Source organism: Tiliqua scincoides, chromosome 11, assembly GCF_035046505.1.
Source record: "Tiliqua scincoides isolate rTilSci1 chromosome 11, rTilSci1.hap2, whole genome shotgun sequence".
NCBI classification, from domain to species: Eukaryota; Metazoa; Chordata; class Lepidosauria; order Squamata; family Scincidae; genus Tiliqua; species Tiliqua scincoides.
In genome coordinates, this window is record NC_089831.1 from 24,402,126 (window position 1) to 24,408,125 (window position 6,000).

The window sequence follows — 6,000 nt, forward strand, 5'->3', positions numbered from 1 at the left end:
GGCCCCTCCCCCTTTTTGGAGCCATTCCAGGCGGGGGGGGGGAGCAAAACGGAGGTGAATGCCAAAGAAGAGGCAAATGCTTCCATTTTGCTCCCCCACCCACCCAACATGGCTCCAGAGGGGAGGGGCCGTTTGCATGCTGCGGTGAGGCTCCCCACAGAACTTAGTGCTTTGCACCCCCTCTAGCTATGCCACCGTGTCTTGACTCAGGAGCAGAAGTTCTGAGCTTCTGACTGCCGGTTTTTATGCAGTTGCATCTGGGAAACAAGGAAACAAAGCAGGCTCCCGAGTTGCTCTCAGCTCACCCTCACCTTCCTGCTAACTCCATCCTGTAGAAAAACAGTGGCCAAGCAGGAGGTCGAATCACTCCCATAGATGCAGCCATGGCACGAACTCAAGCGCAGCCCTTGCCAATGGCCCAGAGGCATCTTCGCTTTCTTCAGTACTGAATACATAATCAGCAGCCCAGTCCAACAATCCAGCCTGCATCCCTGCACAGCGGTACCAACTGGGGCGTGGGAACAAGAGGCGGTGCAAGTGCACTAGGCCAGGCCAAGCACACAAGTCCGCTGTGGGTGGAGGAGGCGCATAGCGTGAGGGGCAGAAGAGGCTGAGGTTTCCTCAGCTTTGGAGGAAAAGGCAATCTGGGCCCCCTCAGCCCCCACCTCAAGCCTTCAAAGCAAGGCATGATTCCAGCTAGCCCGGCAGGCAGCCAGCAAACCCCTGGCTTTTGGGACCCCCCAAGCAGCACCCATGGTCTCCGCCTCCTAGCCTCCCTTTGCTGCAGGCCTGGAGATAGAGACAGGCCTTGGGGGTGGGCAGGCAGGCAGAGAGCGGTCGGATTTCTGGTCCAGAGCATGCCCACAGGCGGGCCGAGGGAGGCCCACAGGAACCCCTCCTTCAAGCCCACCCCCACCCCACTCGCATGCAGTTCCATAACCTACATTTCACAGCACTGCAGCAGCCCTTGTTGTTGCTGCAGCTTAAGCAGTTTCCATCCCCAGCTCGCCTTGGCACATGAAGCTGGGGCACTCCCCCCCCGGCTTCCTTCTCCCCACCCCAGAGACCCCATTCCGGCATAGATTTCCCTGCACAGACAGAGGCATGCTTTCCTTAGCGCAAACATTCCATAGGAGGACAGCAAGAGTACCATTTAAAAGGGAGGGGGCAATCACAGTATCCCCACCCACCTCACCCTTGGTCAAGCCAAGTGCATGCCAACTGCATCCCAGGAGACAAGCAAAGCTGCTTAAAACAAAAGATATTAATGACCTGCAAGAATATGGCCCACAGCAGGCCTTCTTTATTGCCAACTGCTCCCCTTTACTGAAATCTTTGTCCACTCCTTCTTGAAACCCCAAATAGCACCAAATAGTGGCACAGGGGTTGTTCTTAGATGTGGGCATCTTTACATAGTTGATTCTTAGTACTACATTTATATGCTCCAAGGAACTCAAGGCAGTAGATATGGTCTCATCTCCTTTTATCCTCACAACAATCCTGAAAGGTCGGTCAGGAGATGGTGACCAGCTCATGTGAGTTGGATGGCTGTGCGAGGATCCAAACCCAGGGGCCCTAGTGTCAGCCCAACATGCTAACTACTACACCCCACTGCATCTCCCAGCAATTAATATTTAACACAGCCCAGTTTTAACCACACGCACAGGGGAGCAGAATTCCCCCAAGATCAGTGAGTCTTTTAAGCATGCATAGAGTTGAACATCTTTAACTAGACAATCCAAAGGTTGAGAAATCTGAAATATCTGCCCATGTTGTTAAGGAATATTTGGTGTTTCATGTCCCATTCCTTCGGTGAAGAGGGGAAAAAGGGGGGCGGGAAATCTTCTAACACAGAGGCTTCTTTGAAAATGAAGTACGTGAACTTGTAGAGAGTGAAGCCATCCAAAATTGCCCCCTCCAACTCATCTGAAACAGTCACTCTCACTACCTCCCCACACCAGTGTCAATATCCTTGCACAGTAGGCCTGAATGGGGCATCCCCTCCTTGCAGTTTCCCATCCTGAAGAATGCAAGGAAACATATCTAGCCAACAGGAAGACAGCAGACCCTCCAAAATCCCGCATCCCACCTCCCTCTAAGCTTCCCAGACTTCTTGATGGGACCAGAAGGATTGAGAAGTTCAGTCGGCCCTCCACATATTGTCTCCAAACCACATCCTTCAGCCTTGGATGACAACCCTCCTCCCTTAAAACAAATGCCAAAAAGTTTGCAGCCCTGGGGAGGGGCGGGGGAGGAGATTTTCCTGCCTGTACCCCAAGTCCTCAGTTCCACCTTGGTCCTCAGTTGCAGGCTGGTCCTCAGTTCCACCTTGATGCTGTGGTTCCAGGCCCCCTTCCAACCCTTCTCTTTCCCCAACCCTTGGGGTGTGTGTGTGTGTGTGTGTGTATGAGAGAGATACCCTATCACACCCACACCCCACAGTACACCACCAATCTCAAGATCCCCCTTCCAACCCAGCCAGACACCCCCCTCATCCCGATCCCTGGGGAATATACTGGGTCATCAAGGATGCTGCGGATTCCTCTGTCCTGATGGAAACTCACCTCTCCTCCAGCCGATTCAGCCCCCTTGCCTGGCTGCGGGTCCCAGGCGCCTGTCCTTGGCTCTAGCTCCTGGCTGTGGCTGCAAGGACCCCCCAAACCGCAGGCATGGGGCGTGGGGTCTGTGTGGGTCTCCCCTTTGCGGCACCAGCTTGCAGGGTGGGTGAGGGGGGCGTTTTCCTTCCTTTGAGTGACAGAAACCGCTTCTTCTTGGGAGACAAAGAGGCTGCAAGGATGCTGAGGTTGGGACCCAGCCCCGTCCTCTCAAGGAGGCTGGGCTGGGCTGGGCTGGGCTGGGCTGCCAAGTGACTGCAGAAAGGGCTGCTTCAGCGCTGGGCAGCTCCAGCCAGCTCGCCTTTCTTCTCCATCCTTCCAGCTGAGAAGCAGTTCTTAGCTGGGTGGGGGGGCTGGAGGTGCCCCTCCCCTCTCCTCAGCCAAGCAGCCCCCTAAAAGCCTCCCTGCAGGTGCACCGGTCGGGGAGAGCCTCCTCCTCCATCCGCCTGCTGGCTCCCTTCCTCCAGGTTCATCTCTGCTATGCTGAATGTCACCAGCGGGAGGGGAGGGGAGGGGAGGGAGGGGGAGGGCTGGGCCAGGCTTTCCAGGCAGGTTTCTGCTTTCCCAGTCAGCCAAACAGCTTCCCTTAAAGGGGCCGGTGGTGGATTATGTTCTTAGCTGGGGGGGGGGGGGGAGAGAGGACCACACACACCAGCAGATCTGCCAGCAGAGCTTAGGTGTGCCCTTAGGGGGAGCCACAGCCTGAAGAAAGCAGCGAAGCCCTACTTGTGGAGGGTCACTGGCCCCGGGACATTCCGCCCAAGGGCTTAAATGGGGACCCACCTGAAATTGGCTTGCAACCCACCTAGTGGTTCCCGACCCACAGTTTGAGAAACGCTGCTCCACAGAGAATGAATGCAGGGAGGGTGGAGTGTGGAATTGCAGTGGTAGCCGGCAGTGCCCTGATCTCCACCTGCTCATTTCAATCTCTGACACAAGTGTGTGTGGATGCACCTGGACCTGGAAAGGGGCTGCTCTGTGCAGCCAGCAAGCCTAAACCTGTAGGCTTGTTTCAGATGATGAACATAAGAACATAAGTACAGCCCCACTGGATCAGGCCACAGGCCCATCTAGTCCAGCTTCCTATATCTCACAGCAGCCCACCAAATGCCCCAGGGAGCACACCAGATAACAAGAGACCTGCAAGGCTTTCTGGGAATTGTAGTTAAGAACATAAGAACAGCCCCACTGGATCAGGCCATAGGCCCATCTAGCCCAGCTTCCTATATCTCACAGCAGCCCACCAAATGCCCCAGGGAGCACACCAGATAACAAGAGACCTGCAAGGCTTTCTGGGAATTTTAGTTAAGAACATAAGAACAGCCCCACTGGATCAGGCCATAGGCCCATCTAGTCCAGCTTCCTGTAACTCACAGCGGCCCACCAAATGCCCCAGGGAGCACATCAGATAACAAGAGACCTGCATCCTGGTGCCCTCCCTTGCATCTGGCATTCTGACATAGCCCATTTCTAAAATCAGGAGGTTGCACATACACATCATGGCTTGTACCCCGTAATGGATTTTTCCTCCAGAAAAATCCAACGCATTCGTCCCATGAATCCAATGCATGGGAGTCAGGGGTGGAGCCTGCCCCCTTGCCTGTGCCTTTTCATTCGTAACAGATAGAGTGTCTGGAGCCCAAGCGCATTGGAATTGCGTGTGGAGAAAACAAGTGATGTGTCCATGTGTGGAGCAGGCTGAGGAGAGGGGAAAGAAGGGTGCCAAAGAAGTCTGATGGTCAGCAACAAGATGGATCTGGAGCCAAACTCAAGGCGCTTTTTTTAAAAGGCACATGATTCCAGGTTTCCACCAGTTCTGTGCCCAAGGGAATATGCCAGTGCAATGCCCACAGCGCCAGCAGGTTCTTGGCACATGGCCTGAGTTGGCGTCAACCCCATCCAGTCCTTAAGGGGGGAAAAAAACCCCCACCAAATTAATAACAGCAAACCTGTTATTAATGCAATTAAGGCTCAGGCAAAGACAGAATGGTGAACTGATCAGCACCCAGATCAGCAGCATAAACCAGAGGTGGATCAAAGACACCCTTCAGCCTGCCCCCACACACCAACAATATGGGGTCTTCCAAAGCCAGCCCAGCATTCCCAGAGCGGAACACACGAGAGGACATTGGATCAACAGCCAAGGAATGGGCCCCCGCAGAAACATCACTTCCCTTTTCCTGAGCATGACCGCCTCCTTCCCCAAGATGCTCACTCTCCACCACAGCAGTGAGGCTGTTGGCCTGGGAATGGGGAACCTCCTTTGTGTCCCCCATAGACCTCAGATCCACCTACCTTTCTGACTTGCTTGGCTTCTCGAGGTCTGCTTCGTTGACTTTGAGGGAACAAACTGCTTCCTGAGAGTAAGGAGCACCTTGCACCAGGGACACACCCACAACATGCCCAATGACTTGGCAGGCAGTTGCAGCTGTGGCTGTCTGCACTGAGCTGAAAAGCACCCACAGCCCTGCCAAATTTCTCCCATCATCACATCTTGTTCTTTGACTTTGGTGTTCTTTGTTTTGCATTTTATTTTAGGGAACTTGGTTTTTGAGGGCATCCATGCCCTGGTCTCCTTACTCCGCTGCCCAACTTGCACAGGTGCTTAACTTACCTGTCGTCTACCTCAATGCTTTGGGGCTGGGAGGTTTTGCCTTCTGCCAGGCTTCCACTGTGCCATGATCGATGGCGATGGAAGGAAGCTGAGTGGCATGAAGAGAATGATTTGTAAGCAAGCTGGGAACACCGAAACACAGAAAGCTGCTTCCCTCAACTCAGACCCCTGGTCCATTTCAGCCAGTCCTTTCCAACAGGCTAGATGGAACTCTCATGGTCAGAGTTAGATGCGAGAGAGCAAGGGTGTCCCGTCTATGTTTCAAAGGAACTCATTCACTTCAGATGGCGGATTGGGGCCCAAGCAGAGATGCCTAAAGGCATCTAGGCCAGGTGCCATCATCACATCCTGTGGAACTCCTTGCCACAGGATGTGGTGATGGCATCAAGACTAGAGGCCTTTAAAAGGGGATCAGACAGATTGATGAAGGAAAAGTCCATTACCGGTTACAGGTCGTGACCAGTCTGTGCAACCTGCTGCTTTTAAAAGTAGGCTACCTCAAAATGTCAGGTATAAAGGAGTGGCACCAAGATGCAGGTCTCTTGTTGCCTTATGAGTTCCCTAAGGCATATGGTGGGCCACTGTGGGATACAGGAAGCTGGACCAGATGGACCTTTGGCCTGATCCAGCAGGAATCTTCTTACATTCAGAGGGACAGCAAACAGACAGTCCTCTGAATGCAGCCATGTGGCTTCCTCCACCCGGCTCTTTAAGCCTGGTAAGGAAAGGCAGTGGGAAAATATGTGCTGCCTCTTGCAGACCAATGCCTTC